The sequence below is a fragment of the Rhopalosiphum maidis genome, chromosome 2, assembly GCF_003676215.2.
Source record: "Rhopalosiphum maidis isolate BTI-1 chromosome 2, ASM367621v3, whole genome shotgun sequence".
Lineage (NCBI taxonomy): Eukaryota > Metazoa > Arthropoda > Insecta > Hemiptera > Aphididae > Rhopalosiphum > Rhopalosiphum maidis.
In genome coordinates this window covers 88,900,707-88,918,032 of record NC_040878.1, presented here as the reverse complement: position 1 = coordinate 88,918,032, position 17,326 = coordinate 88,900,707, and the positions used below count along the sequence as shown (strand labels likewise).

At 32.4% G+C, this 17,326-nt stretch overlaps 1 long non-coding RNA gene across 2 annotated transcripts; it reads left to right on the top strand.

The window, feature by feature from the left end:
- The first annotated feature begins 502 nt into the window (after positions 1 to 502).
- On the top strand, positions 503 to 17,037 carry LOC113554678. 2 transcript variants are annotated; one of them, XR_003405291.1, is made up of 3 exons: positions 503 to 656; positions 15,411 to 15,586; positions 16,957 to 17,037. It is a non-coding gene; the product is annotated as an uncharacterized LOC113554678 (long non-coding RNA). The 2 variants fall into 2 exon arrangements; XR_003405290.1 differs by lacking the exon at positions 503 to 656 and adding an exon at positions 15,129 to 15,334.
- The last annotated feature ends 289 nt before the right edge of the window (positions 17,038 to 17,326 follow it).

Here is a 17,326-nt window from a genome sequence, read left to right as displayed (position 1 = left end):
TTATTATTAATATATTATAATCGGTACCATCTGGACCAAGAAAATGTACACATGATAAGCGAATACCCATTAATATAATGGTAAAACATCTCGATATAATATAATTGGTTAAACTTTACAGAAATAATAATAATAATCTATAATACTACACGTTTTTACATGTCGATTTTCGCCCGAGTATCAATCTATGTATTAATTATATAAATAAAACTTACTAACGTAGTAAACTACTTGATAACCTATAAAAAAAAAAAAATCAAATCAAATAAATATTAATATATTTGAGAGGTTTTGCGCATAATATTGCTATGAAAGTTGAGTTTACAATTCATATATTTTCATTCGAATCGTAAATTATATCTATTTGTAATGTATTTATGTGTTCGTAATATTTTTACAAAATGTACTATAACCGCGGTTGTGTTTCAGATTTTTTTATAATTTTAGATTTTTTATTACGAAAAATCGAATCATTACGAACGTTTATCAATAATTTATAATACATAATATTAAATGCAACATGCACAGTAGTTGACAAAACATTACGCTAGTACGCAATTCCTATATATAGTCAGAAACGCATTGCAACCACACTTAATCCTAAGTTCGACGAGTCGATCGGAAAGTCATGGACATGCGCGGAGAAACTGAAAAAGGTTATATTTTTACAGTTTTCAAACTGGTTATACGTATATACAACCCCAATAACATAATTTTTGTCATATTATAATATACGTACATTTTACAGAACATGGTGTTGAATGTTGATCGGTGACGTATTTAGGTGGAAAGGGGGGATTGGGCCCCGAGCGGTAAATTCTGAAAAGCGTTTCGGATATAATATTGTATAGGGTTTTTGACTGATAAAAAGCCAGACTTGGGGGGTGGCGGGTGGCGGTATTTTTCTCACCCGGGGTGCAAAATATCTAAATACGTCTCTGATGTGGATATTATAATATTGCAATATTTACCCCCATAACGAGACAATCGAAACGTCTGAAACGTTGTTACACGAAAAGACCGCGTCGATCGCTTGTGCCTTATCTCTTTTTCGAATCTACTCGCCAAGTCTTCTCGCATATAAAAACAGATACGACAGGAGTTAGCAGATGGTATTCGTTAAATTTTATACCGTTAAAATGTTTAATTCTTAGGTTTACTGCCTATAAAAATCAATGGCGACGAGCCGTAGTATGCTACGTGAAGTATATTGTGTATCGCAGCGTTCGTATTATGGGTGGCACGACGCGTGTTTTAATTCTTAAATAATATATTATGTATATAACCTTCGGTTAATGATTGATTTTTTTCGATCGGTTCGAACGCCGTCCCGAACCACACGGATTACTATATAGTATATAATATCACATGGGCGCTGTGTTTATATAAGATCTATAGAACACCCAGTGCTGAATTGTCTGGATTGACCTACACGATTTTATATTATATATATATATACATTGTATACATATTATTATAATCGTGTGTATGTCGAATATAAACGATCAACAGCCGACCCTCGTTTGCTTAGAGATTTACTTATTTGTGTAATGGGACCAATAAAACGGGCATGAATGGTATTTTTCATTATTTTAGATTACAAAGCGAAGCGATACACATACAACAACATAATATTATAGAATGTATCATTTCCGTGACAGGTTTATTTTGTCTACGTCCGTCGTAATCGTTTTTAATACAATATATAGTCTATACTATTATGGTATAGAACAAGACAATGCCATCACTTTTTGGATTGGACAGTTAGCCTTTAATTTTTGACGATTTATGTTGATGAAATGTTTGTTTCTACGAACTAAAAATCTTTAAATAAAAGGTTTGCTAAAATTTTCTCTTTAAGCGTTTTAAGTTCGAAGTAACAAAAAATTATGATTTTCTTTGAGAATAAATATTGGTTTTTTTCTTTTTTTGTACAATTCAAAAAATAATAATCTTAGAGACTTGAAATGTTTCACTTGTTTACGTTTATCATTTTTACTATAAATCTTTTCATGGTTTATTGTCGTGAATTTTATCATGACCGATTTGCTCTGTACTCACATATAATACCCGTTTTCAGAGAAAACATGTACTGTAAAATTGGACATAAAAAACACGTCATCGTAACGTACGGTGTGTTCAAAAAGTCAAATACCCAAACGTGGTGTATTATATTATTATTGTTATACGCACTACACATACATAATATAATATATATATATTAGCCCCATATTTCACGGTCTGTGAGTGCGGTGGCATCAGTGGACAAGGGTGGCGTCGAATATTATTATGGAGCGAACAAAGAGTGCGTGTTTCGAACGTCATCTATTGTTATTAATTATTATTATACTTTCATCGGTACGACTGTTCTTATTGGCTTTTTAACGACTTCGATGATGATGGGTCCCGCGAACCTACATTATATTATAATATTGTGATATGCGAAAAATGTGTACGCAACACACTCGAATTTCGGTCACAGTTATCGATAAAAGCCATCAATCATCGAAAAAAAAAACTATAATGTTAAAATGCCAAACACGTAATATTAAGCACACCACCGAAATCGAAAGTTACTGAATGATAGTCAGGAGGCAAAGCGTTTTCGGACGACGGCTTAATCTATACGAAAATCCTTTTAAAAAGCTCTCGAAAAGCATCTAGCCCATCGTATATTATTCAGACTTTGCACTATATCGTATGATAATAATACCGTACTGTATCTAATGCCTTCCTATATTATACGATTGGCTTTTACGATAATAATATATTTTATGGACGTTTTCCGGCGACTGCAGGAAGACTGCACAATGACGTTGCAGGAAACCTCTCAGTGCGTACTTGTCACATCTAAATTGCGTACAGCTGCGATGCAGTTTCTACATGTGATTTATATATATATATATATATATATAGACACGTCTATTCAATCCTTTCTCGCAAGACGATATATATTTACTACACCGTACCACTCACAAACGCCCCGGCGGGGGGGACTCCGCCGCCGGGCTGGAATTTGTGAAGAAAAAATAAATGCACATATATATATCATATTATATTGTATACCTATACGTTTAACTACCGCCGAGACACCTGTACACATTGTGTAAATTGTATCGCCTTATAATTCCTATTCACCCGCGAAGGGTCTCTCTTCGCCGTATTATGTGTCTCTCCGTACCACCCTGACTCCAGTTCGTGTGTGTGTATGTGTGTGTGTGTGTGTGTGTGTGCGCGCACTCACTGCGGTGATGCAGTAAGTGTATGTATCACGGAACTCACGCATTGTCATCGCGTTTTATTTATTTATATTATTTTTTTTCTTCTTCTGTATCATTATATTATTTCGAAATTGGGTACACGATAATATTTTTACTGTTGTGTGCACGGAACATACCGTTTAGATCCACACAAACACCGTAACGGTATATATATATATATATATATAAACACATTACACGTACATATACACACGTGCAGAACCCCTCGTCTCTTGTTCGACGAACAACACACACACACACAGGTAGGTCGATATATAGGTACTACTGTATATAATATATATATATATATATACTTGTATCAATGTATTGATGCGTGCAGGGACCGCACTAATAGACCTATGCATTGTATTATATATATATTGAAGTGTACATCGGCAAAAGGGGAGACTTGCGATCCTCGAAGGATATACTATTATGTACGTATATAAATATATTTATATTTTGGGTATTGTGTATACGCGCCTACCTATATTATCGTATCATATTATAGCTATCTGGCTCATTGTTGGAATTTAACGTCGAGTGAACTACCCAAATAATACAATATTCGTCGTAGCCTTTCAACAATAAATGATTTATCTTCGCATCTCTCATCGTTAATTGGTTTTTGTTAACAGCTTTTTCGCGGTGTATATTATATGTTGCGGTAAAAGTAAAAAACTGTATATATTATATACAATGACCAATGTATGTAAGCAACAATGTGAAAATTATCACAATGTGGTCCCAGAAAATAATACAGTGACAAAAATAATATTTTAATAAAAATTACAAGAAGAATGACCTCCCGCTAGAAGAAATTTAATACGCTACTGTAGGAGGTACTTCTGCAGTTGTGTAAAGATTAATAATACACCAGTTCTGCACATTATTGCAAACCGTTTCATGTATATAAATTTAATTAAACATATTTCAAAATGTCAGAACATGCTAATTCAAAAATAAAAAAGTAATATCCACATATTTTTACTTCTTTGAGTGCATATTTAGTCCATTTTTAGCTTATTAAAATTATTTGCATGTTTATAATTTACTACGTTTTGATAGCGACTTTATGGTTTGTGGAGCAATTTCTCGCTTACTGTAACACTTAAACAATAAAAATTGGAAAAAAGCTTCGTTATAATATTAGAATTATACGAAATCGTAAAACGTATTATTATATCGATAAATAAAACAAAAATGTTTTGTGCCATAGAAATTCTATATCAAGGTCCTTCGGCAATAGGTACTTAAAAACGTAAAAATAAAAATCAAACGACTCGAATAGATTTATTTTTTCGGATAAATTATGTATTTATAAAAAACGACTACATCATTGTAATGAAATGCTCTCTGGGTAAATATTTTCAACTATTATCGAGAAAAATCGTTGTGTTACGTTTTGCGGCCACTGTGTCGATGTAGCGGAGAAAATGCTATGGTATTATAGCCTGTGCACTACTTTGCATATTTTTATACCATATATTATATTGTATTTCGTTTTCGAGTTTAATATGGTAAACATTCACGGCTTGCCGATATTATATTTATTTTACGGTTATTTAAACAACAAAAATAAAAAATAACACGATACATTGGCGTTAAAAAAATATATTCGATACGATGTACAATGTACACGCGCCCACTATACTCCGAACTATTATTGTTGAACGAAAATCGTATATGTTTGACAGCGATAATTTTTTTTATTATAAACCGTCGTTATGATATTATTATCGATTTTTTTGGCTTTGATCGTTTCGACGCGTACCGACCTAACCAACGTTACGCGCATATAATATAATATTAATATAATACGTCTATCGACTCGCTTGCACAATATTTTTTACGTTAAACCCTATATACACGCGGATAATATTCTATCGCGGTTAGAGTTACCTTAGACCCGCGATTCGGTCAACCGGTTCGGGTGCGTATATAGTGTTTTACGGGTTTCGCCGCGATTATCGCCCCGCCATCGATACATAACTACCGTTTTACTTAATAATATTGTAATACCGCTTCGATATCCTCTCGAACACTCTGTACACTCACAATTATGTATTGCTTATAAATTATAATTGACCGCCGCAGTATTGGCGTAACGACTCCCTAACAAGACCCGCTGCAGTCGTCTTCGGACGGATTTGCATAACCCAACACACCATAGTTCAATAAATATAACGTGTTATCGTGGTGACTAGCTCTCGGTCGCCCGTTGGACCGACATTTTAAACGGCATAATAATTATGAGACGCAGTACATGTTATTATATTATTTATAATTTATTTATATTATATGCTGTATTATTAACAAACATCTCGTTATAGGTTATTGCAGGTTATAATATACAACCGTTTTAAGCGCGTCCCCGGTGCAGTAGCTAAATAAATAATAATGCGACTGCTACACGCGCAAACTATGTCGTACAAAACAGCGTTTCTTCAGCAACGACATTAGGGACTGTTTGGCACCGAAAATGAATAATATACAGCAATAATCTGATAGCGTATATATCGTTATAATACGAGATGTTTGCCATTCGGTACCTAAACGTTTTATTATTTTTTTTTTAATATTATCCGTTTACGGTATACTTAAACTATTATTGTACGCACGTATTGTGCCGTTACAGCAGCGCGAGACGTAATATATACACGCACGCAGCGTCGCAGCGGGCAGCTTTTCGCCGTTTTCCCGAAAGAGCCTCCCCCCCACCCGTAGCCGATCGCTGTAATATTATACGCGCTGTGCCCATACGGTTATCGTACTGAGTTAAGTACATAAGGCCAACAGTTTTCACCCGCCGAAAAAAGCTATTCTCGCACAGCACACGAATACACGAATATTTATACATGTATATATAGCTTCGCAGCACTGAGCCCAATCCAAATAACGTCGCCATGTGCGTCGCCGTCACCGCGCGAGTGTTTCCATCACGCACACATAGACATGCGCGTAAATATATACACACAACAATCGTATATAATATGTAATAATATGTGCGTGTATTATGTGTGTATATACATATATATATATATATATATATATATAGGTACGTACGCGTACTGCACACCACATAAGTCTATATGCGTGTACATGTGCGCGCGCGTGTGTGCGTGTGTGTCGGACTCGAATAAGATAGACTATGAAAATAGCTCGGAGGACACGTGTGTGTGTGTGTGTGTAAGTGCGCTCGTTTTGAAAAGCGACACCAATTATATATATATTGCGTGCGAGCGGGAGAGGATTGAAGCCGCCGCCGGATGAAAGTCTGCCAAAATTACACTGCCGCTGCACCTGGACCGGAGAAGCAGAACTTGCGCTCCGCACACCATATTTTATAATACGTACCACGTGCTCCGTCGTATTATCTCGGCGTGTACATGTGTGTGCGTGTATGTGAAAAATAAAATATATGGAAAAAAAATATTGAAGTACCCTCCCGTCGCTCGTCTTAAGCTCTAAACATAGTCCACACTCCTCCACCGCGTGCTCGACGCGCGCAGCATCACACACAGACAATACGTGAAAACTACGAATTTCCTCGATGCCAATCACATATTGTGCGCGGCGTCGATTTTCACTCGACACTTCAGAATAATTGTTGCGATCTCTCAAAGTCGTTACACCACTTTATAGAGTACATATTTTTGTAGTAACGACGCTCGTCGATTTCATTTGGGGATTTGATTTTGTTCCAATAACAGACGACTTAGCGTTTAGAATATAAACTGTTTAATTAGGAAAAATAGGTACCGACGATTTGTCAATATTATCGTCGATGACAATAATTCGTATTATTAAAGATTTATTTCATTCATCGGGATAATTTTCGTTGTTATTGTTTTTCTCGTGATAATACTCTATATACTCGTAGTTTATACTGTTTATAATCTGATAGTAACACCAAAGTTTCACGTTCCCTTTCCAATCACCTATTTCGACATAAGTATTTTTATGTTTGTGACCAAATTTAAACATATTATTTTAACTTTAATCAATATACGTAATTGTAAATTTTTTTCAGTCTGTTATAAAATTGAAGGACCAAATTTTTATGTAAATGCATAATTGTTCTACGTCTACAATTTGATTTAGAATAAAATTGATTAAATATATATCAACGTTCCGTGACACGTATCTTTCATTATGTTTTGCATATTAAATTAATATAAGGTACATTTAATTCTAGACAATTGCATACTTTCTATATATATTGAGTAAAATAATTTAATTTTTCTCAAATGTCGACAGTAAGTTGTAACGAGTTATTACGACCTGCTGGGTAAGTTATATTTGTCTACAATTTTACACAAAAATCCGGACCTCTATTATAAATCTTTCAAAATCTCTCGCCGAGTTTCGTACTGCAATGTAAGATCAATATAAAAATTATATTTTACGAGCAGAGATCAGCTGCTGAATTGCAGGATATACTGTACTGTTTCGGAATGAGAGCGAAGGGCAGTAAAAATCTTCGTGTAACATTAAACCATATCATTGAAACGGCGATATTCATCCGTCTGAATAACGCGCTCGCTCCGTCGTCATCGCAGTCAGCAGCCGCGCGACGCGCGTTTTAAAATTAGCTGACGCGAGTCCGCCGCCGCACGTGCACACCGCATTTTATAAAATTCATCGGGGCGGTGGCCGGACCGGTGCCGACGCCCGTTTAATTATACGGATAAAAATTATTATGATCATCTGCACACATACGGCTATAATACAATGTTGTCGTCTATACATAGGCACATCGTATATTATGTTGGGATCTTATTATATACATATATATATATATATAACTTGTATACTGTTCGTTTTGAGACTTGACATCTTGTTGGTACGCGGGTCAGGTTGTCGTGGACAACGGGGACAGCTTTGATTCTTTCAGCGCACTGCAGTGCAAGAATTATTTTGACACCTCCTCCAACTCTGTTCAAATTCTCATTTTGACACGTTTCGCGTGCCCTTCTGAGTTTGGCGCTCGTATACGTTAACCGTATCTAAGGCCAACCCTTATCCTAGGTCCTTATTATGATTCGTCAAACGCCACGTCGGTACGTCGTGAACCTCGGGTGAAACGGACTGTGCATCCCATGCACAAGATCCTGCAATTAGGGGGTGGGGCTCAGGGGATTTAAATACCTCTTATGGATCTCTCAAATGGTGCCGATGCTTGAGTATCAAATAGTATACGTGATAAACAAATTATGGATTTTTTATTTTACTTTAAGCGTTCTTCGTTAGTTGAATTGGGAACAGTTTGATAGAAATCATATACATTATAGTCGAGTTTTGAGGAGCTTAATAAATTTATTATAAGATTCGTGTTGGGGCGTTAAAATTTGACAAATTATGGGAAAGTTTATTTTTGGTTTTGTTGGAAACTTACCTTAAAAAATGATGTCTATGTTATTAAATATTAACGAAAAACATTCCATTATGTATTTAATGCGTCAAAGTCTTATACAAACATGCCATTTTTAGGAATCATCAATTAATATTTTTGGAGTGCCACTAAGAAATTTAAAATAAAAAATAAAATTATGAAAATGAATGAAAACCTCTTGTAACTTATATTATTTGCTAGAATAATTATGAAAAAAAAAAAATGCTTGTCTGTGGGTGAAATATTAATAAAATTTGAGTCGCTTATTATTATTATTATTATTATTAGTAGTAGTAGTAGTAGTAGTAGTAGTAGTAGTAGTAGTAGTAGTAGTGGTAGTAGTAGTTGTAGTAGTTGTAGTATACTAACTTCACTACTTCCAGCGAGGATTTTTGTAGGAAATCCAAGTAAGTACAATTCTATATACTGAAATTATAATTTAGACATTTTTTGGCATTTTATTAATAATATACGTAATATGTGGTGTTGCACTTAAATGTATTATATCTAATTCAAAAAATTTTACTTACCAAAACTTAATTTATGAAAGTCTATAGACTTTATAAGATTTAACTATTCAATGTTAAATTTCGTTATTTTTTTTAATAATAATAAATTCATTGTCGATTGAGTACAGCGAGTTTATACATGACTGACCACTGACGTGACTTTTCCATGACGTAACATAACTCACCTTATTATTGTTGTCTTGTTATTTCAGTGAAAAAATAAATTCTTATTAATTTAAATTATATTATATAATATATTATGTAAGCATTTTTTTCAGATGTTTTTATCGACATTTGTTTAACGGATGTAACCGACATGCGATTGTGCTGCCGGATTGCATGGCAACGACCGTTATAAATACCAAAATATTATTATTTTTTTTATCAATAATAATATATTATACAAGAAGTAAAACATTAATTATACATTTTTTTTTGTACAGGTTCTCAGACACGTAGGATGAGCAGTTTAAGTTGGCTACCTTAAGGTTATGTAGTTATATACTTATATACTATAGTAGATAGATTATCTTAGTTTTTATTATCAAAAATCTTCTTTATACTAAGATTAAATGATAATTTATTGGTTTTTTAGTATTCATTTTTTATGTTTTAAAATAATGCGTTTAGGTTTGTCAATTTCTTGTTGGTTGTTTCTTGAATCTTGGTTACAGGGAAAAATTAAATTTGTTTTAAAAAATGGATTACTATTTACATTATATTTAAAAAAAAATTGTTAATCTCAAATAAACTATTTTAAATGTATCTTTTCAATACATTGATAATATAATATTTAAGTAACACAATATAATACTGTTTTACTTAATATTTTGGAGAATTGTTGTTGGCGCGGCTTGTATTGTTTACAGCCTTCGCGTTTCAATAGTAATACATTACCTATACAAACAATTAATGATAACACAAGCACGTGACACACACACATTAGATAATTATTTACATCTTCAATATATTTCTTAATGCTTTTGAGAACCATTACAACAGTTGTCTTAATAATTGTTTAAATCCAAATAAATAAACTTGACCCACTTTTTATAAATTTACTAATTTTTCAAACTTTTACGTGAAAATAAGCTCGCTGTTAACCAACATCACCTTCCTCTCGAACTTTTTTTACAGAGTAAATCTTCCTAAGTAATTCAAATTCAGCTCATATCTAAATGTGACAGTAAATAGATATAGAGTTGAATAATTAATTTTAATTAACATTTTATAATAGTGATTATGCGCATATTATTATTTATTCTTCCAAACTATTATTTTTACTAATTACAACTCTGAAATTTTAGTACAATATATTGTGACATTTATGCTAAAAGCTCTCACTTTCTTTAGACTACTTATATATTTTCCAGATAATTAAATCATAGACTATCTACTATAATATTATTAATAATTTTAAAACCTTAATTTCGAATGTATTGCCGAGAATAGTAAGTACCTTCATTATAAAAATGAAAAATGTACACCTCCCCACCGTCGTTTTGAGCTCATGGCCTAGAGATGTCTCTATGTCTCTCGGAACTGTAATAATGGGTTTAACGACAAATTATACACACACACACTTTGGATTGACTTCATAAAAATGTACACACTTTTATAATACTATTTATTCAATCGTAATGTATTTTATACGATGATGACTGTAACGGACGCGTTGTACACGTGCAGTAGAGAATTTCAACGGTTGTTTATTATATTTATATACGCGATAGTATACGATGCATGTTATATATAATAATAATATGTAATTTATACTGTACTCAGCGATAACGGTTGTTTGTTTAAGGATGATAACAAAGAGATGAACTGAATATTCTCGTCGGGAAAAACTGATTGTAAAATATAATATTAAATATTAAATTTAATAATATATTAAATAATAAATTAATAAGTATTATAATAATAGTATAATAACATTATACGACAGCTGCAATAATACAACAAAAATAATCTTTTTAATTCGATTAGACCATGATGTGATCGTAATACTATGCCTCTTCGAACGTCTGACGATGTCGTCGAGATAGTTCGAGAGAGTCTAATAATGTATTTTTATTACGCCCACAATAATCCCGCGACTTTAAAATTAAAATATATTATAATGTTGTACCCATTTTTAATCGATAATTTTACTCTATTATATAGACCGATGGCTGCGAAGCATGCGGTAATAAGTGGTATCCCGTGACTACGTCAAAGATTCTGGTAAACGTAGTTCCGAGGGACCAATTACACTCGCATTAGGTCAACTGTCATAGTGTTATGAATTACCGTTCGCCGTGTGCAGTCATCGCGGGCGGCGTGTAATTATATTATAATAAAAATAATAATCGACGGGGGTCACGAAAAAGGATTTTGGGATTATCGCGTTGTCCAATATCATATTAATATATATTATTATACGTGTAAGTCGTCGCCGTCGTACATAAAACTGGTCGTCGTCATCGGAATAACGTTTTTTTACTTCTGTCTTGTGCGGTTGTGCGCCGTCCTGGTATAATATATTATGAGATACACTACTCGCAGTCTACAGTTGTGTGCGGTGATTTTTTTATTAATTTTTTTTTTCTCCTTTTCAGGTCATTCGAGAACGCGCATTGTACACGCCGTGAAGTTTCTTTTCTCTCCCACTCCCGACGACCCGTCGCGTTATTTCATTATATTATTATTATTATAAAGCATTGCGGTTAACTGCGCACGGCGGCACCGACTACGACGACGATGTTCGCAACAGAAACTGTAAATACGACTTTTTCGCGCGCTCTCTCCCTCCCTCTCTTTCTCAATAGTCCGTCCATTCCCACTACAATTTCGTACCTACCTGATGTAGACGACGACGCAATACCACTTCAATGAACCTGGGCATAATATTATCATTATTTATCAATAGTACATTAATACGGTCAACAAAAACCTAGTGAATTATAACATTATTATTATCGAGCTAAGTTTTGTTTTCATTAGGTACCAATTTCCACGGTACTACAGTAGTCATACATGCCGCTTAAGTTTCAAAATTCTCAAGTTCCAATGATTTCACTGGCTTTCTGTCGGGATTCTCTATGTCCTGCGTAAGAGCAGCTGTTCTCCATCCCCTTTATAATGCTTTAACACCCCAATTGGATCTTACAAGTCTTCCGAGCTCGGATGACCTTTGGCCATCACCCTATCGGTTGTGTTTTGATGGGCATCTATTTTGATTTGGTATTTTGGTTAAAAAATAATGGTACTAGTCGCAAATCGCGTTTATTTTTTCCCATCGATCAATTAGCTTTGACAGATTATCGGACAAAAAGTATTTCTGTGCAAGTTTGATTAAGTTAGGTTATTCATGTATCATGACACTATTGATATAGCGAGCTTTAAGCAAACGATAAAAATTTTAAACAAAAAAAATTCTCATTATACGAGTTTATACATACACAATTTACACTGTTACCATACATGTGATACTATCATGTTTACAATTAGTACATTTTGACAAGATCATAATGTATAGCATTTATCTACATGAATCAACGTGTTTGTAAAACTTGTCTTCATTTATAGTTTTAACTTTTATTCACTATGAACATCGTTCGGATAAACCATTATCATGGCGAACTAGCTACTTGGAGTGATATTTGTAGTAAAATATATTTAAATAATGTTGCATTAAATCATATAAATCAGCAGTTCTCAATGTTGAGCGCTAGTCCGTTGATTGTTTAGGATAACAACCGCATAAAATAATCTATAAGTGTGTTCCATGCACGTGAGAAAAAACATTTTTAAGTGTCGCGTAAGATATTAAATTTCTTAATGGGCAAACGTAAATTGCGCCCAATGAAGAAAAAATATTGTAAATTGCGTCCGGTATTTTTCAGGTACAAATTTTTGTGTAGTAAATTGCACCCAATAGAAATATTATTTTCGTGATAATCATTTAGCATTACACAGAGGACACCAAGAGGAGGCGACTGTCACTGTCTTCCAAAAATAATTAAGTTAATAAAGATTTAGTTAATACAAATAGAAAAGTTAATTTAAAAAAAAATATATATATATATACTATGAGATTAATAACAGTTGTTTTAAATATATTTTGTTAGGTTAATTTATATAGTAAATAATAATAAAAAAATACAGTTATAAGTTATCTGCATAATGATAAGACATCAATCTTCACATACTCAAATCTAGCAATAGTGTTTTCATTCTATTGTTGAATGATTTCTACACTATGGGTGCAATTTGCCTTACCTATTTAAAAAACCAAAAAATCCAGGGCGCAATTTACAATATTTTTTTTACTACCCGCTCAATGTCACTTGGACGTAACTTTAAAAAGGTCGAGAATCACGGGTGTGCGTTGTCGGAGGTCACGCCTTGAAGGGGGGGCAGGAACGCATAATTTTCCCAAATAATTTAAAGTTCACATATTATTCTATAAAGTAAATAGACATAAGTATATAATAGTATATTGTGTTAAACGCGAAGCTTCCGTAAGGAAATAAAACCGTATACCTTGGTAGTCCCGATGACATGGGTACATAAATATTGTCGTCGTGCGTTACGTCAAGATAATAATTTTTATTTAATAATTATTATTTTGCTATACACATTTATAGCTAGGTAACTGGCTAGGTATGTATAATAGTATAATATAATGTATGTACGGTACCCCGAAGAGGCCTCCTAATGACACTGGCTAAAATAATATATAATATATTATATTATTATCATGGTGTTGCTGCAGCAGCGGTGGTAAGGTACCCACTTATTATAACATGTGCGCACAGTATATTTATATGTCTACATAATATTATATCATGTACCTTGAGAAATTAACGTATTGACCTTACAATATTATTTTTTTGTCACATCTTATCTTAAGAAATCACACAGAACAATAATAATAATTAGGGCTCACAAATGTATGCATTTGCATGTTTTAAATATATTTAAAGAGAATATGAGGTACAAATCCGTTTCATATACCTAACATTTTAACATTTAATGTTATTAATTGGTAGGCAAAGTATATTTTTACATTTTAGATATTTCAGTTATTATATAGAATATCAGTACATAGTGGATTTTTTTTATCATTTCGTAAATATCTTCTTATTTAGATATTTGCTCAGGTTTGTTTGTATTCTTGTAATAATTATCGGTTCTACGGCAGTATTATAAAAACAATGTTATAAATTGAAATCATAGAAAATAAATTTATATTTTTAAAAATTAATAGGTATTTCTTGTTATTTTAAAATTTAATTTCGATTTTTAACCGCGCATTTTAATTCGAGTGCATACAATTTAAATTCTTGTGCACGTAAATTCAAATCAAAGAACTTTTTAATGCATAGTGCAGCGTGTTAATTTACGCGTTTTCTGATGCATGATCTTACGAAGCCTGATAACAATATTGTAATCCGTACTACACCCGCGGTGTGTAGTTAGGATTTTTTTACATCTGCTTTCGTTCAGTCTTATATAATACAAATATATATATATATATACAGTCGTACACAACATACTGCCTAAAACCTCTGAACCATGTAGTATGTACACGTCATTGCGTTCATCTAATAGGTATAACGCAACGCGTGCAAGGCGTGTGACGTGATGGTGCCATGATATTATAAAGTTATAGTCGTTTTTATTATTATCATTTATTCGGGAATGTTCGGCGAGTGTGTACCTACAAAATAAAAGCGTTATCGAAAACATCTCAATTTTATATAATAACATGACAATATTAATTATCACGGCTTACGCGTGGAGTAGTATATAATAAATTGTTGTACCGAAAAAAGTTTTCTTTTCTTCCATATTAATATAATAATACATATTTTATACGATAATATTGTAAAGGTCGCTTAACATATTTAACAACGCGCTTGTTAATATTAACTGTACTCGCGTGCAGTATTGCGTTATTAATAACGATGACGAGTCACGAGTATCTCACCCTGCTAGTGTACCTAACCGTCTTAACCTATACTTAAACGTCCTTACTTTTGAAGTATTTGACGAGTTAAACGAGCCGTTGTCAAGTAAAACGACTGTATAAAAAAAAAGGGAAAAAACTCAATAAACGACCGTCTCGAAATATATTACCGTCGTTGCCATGTTGCCATGTACCTAAAGGACCCCGTTTGAAGGTCACCGAAACACCCAAAATATAAATAAACAAATCCTGTGAGTCAAAATTATACGAATATATTATATGTTCTACAGTGACGTCTGCCCGGTGTTCCTTCGGCACTAGACCGCGAATGTAACAAAACAGACGCACCAACGATGAACCAACCAATCGCGTCAGTTCCGAATGTCGAAAAATGCCATCCTTTAGAACAGACGAACTCAAAGCGACGACGGAGACTTGACACGGATTCGAGTGGTTCGACGTCTATGTAGGTACAACACCGTCTCGGTCCGTAGCACATGATAATATTATTCTTTTAATTTTGCGTGTTTAATATTTTATATTATTATATTATATTTTGAACGTTTGTTAATTCATTATAAACGCATTACAAATAAGCAAGGCTGGGCATTAACGTGTTAAATTAAAAGTAATTTAATTTAATTTTAACTTATTAATTTAACTAGTTATGTTTGGATTTTCATTAACTTAACTATTAACTTACTAAATTTATTTTTTAATTAACGTGAAATTAATAAATTTATTTTTCATTTTAAGAAATAAGTTAAGTTAATTTATTTGTTTGTTACATTCAATATTTCAGTCGTTTTCATGTCAAAAATATTTTTATTGTGAATTTATACAATGATATAGTGATAGAAACAACTAGACAGTTTTTAATATGTATACATTGTTATCAATTTTAATAAAAGATTTTGTGATTCTTTATTGATAAATACACTAATACTCTATTACAAACACACAAATAATATCTGTATGAAAAACTTTATTTAATAATGTAAATTAATTATTTTCATTTTTAAGGCACCTTAACTATTATTTAGATGACTATTGTTAGAAACAAAAAAAAATAAAATAAAATACATACTATATAAAAATACTGTATGTTGTATGAAGTATAAGCATGATAGTCTATAATTTAGTTGTGTGTTGATAAGAAATAAAGTACGCTAACGAATAAAAAAAAAAATAACTTTATTTTAACTTTTTCTTATTGATGCATATTAACTTAACTTAACTGAGTTAAAAAAAATCATTAATTTTCCCAGCCTTGCAAATAAGAAGATAAATTTAATTTAATATTAAAAGATTTTCGGGCAGAGCAATTTTGATGGGCGAGCGTCGTTTGATTACCCAGAATTCGGAAATAGACGAAATCGAAAAAAATTATCAACATATTATTCTATCGTCGAGGTAAAATTGTCGTACGAGATTATTTTACAATTGATTTGTGAATATTTGTCCGCAATTTTGCCTTGTACGCTATTGCCTATGATATAAATACGGAGGACGCATGACATGCGAACTTCGAGAATAATAGAAAAACACGAATATTAATTACATAATATCACGTTATCGTATACTTAATGATAATTATACCTACTCTTATAATATTCGTCATTTATAACGACAAGCCTACTATTATAATACGTCGTAACAAACAGTTAATTTTTTTAAACAGTTTTTTGTTTCTAAAGAAGGTTATTAAACAATCATTATTTACAAAAACAAAAAAACAATCTAACATAATATCTTGCCTAAAGAGCTAAATGATTCATATTTTTTCACGTTTGATTTAGTAGTATAACTATTTACTATATTATATTTATATTTCAGGCTCGGTGCCGGATTAAGGGGTCAGCGTGAGAAGGGGTTGGATTACACTCCTCCCCACTTAAGATATCTGGTTCATTTTAGTCGGAAAATTTTTAATTTTTACATAGTTGTCGGCAAGTCGGCCAATATGATTTTATTATGTTTGATTGTTTTATGATAATATTTAATACATAATTAATATTAATATTATAATATTTTTAATATTCAAATATTATTTATTTATTTATTATTTTAATTGATAATAATCAGCGTCGGTGGAGGTTATGAGGGACCCAGGGTAGATTTTATTCATGGGTCCTAGAAATTGTATTTTATTATTTTGATTATGAACTCTATTATATACATTTTTCATATTAAAATTAAATGTTTA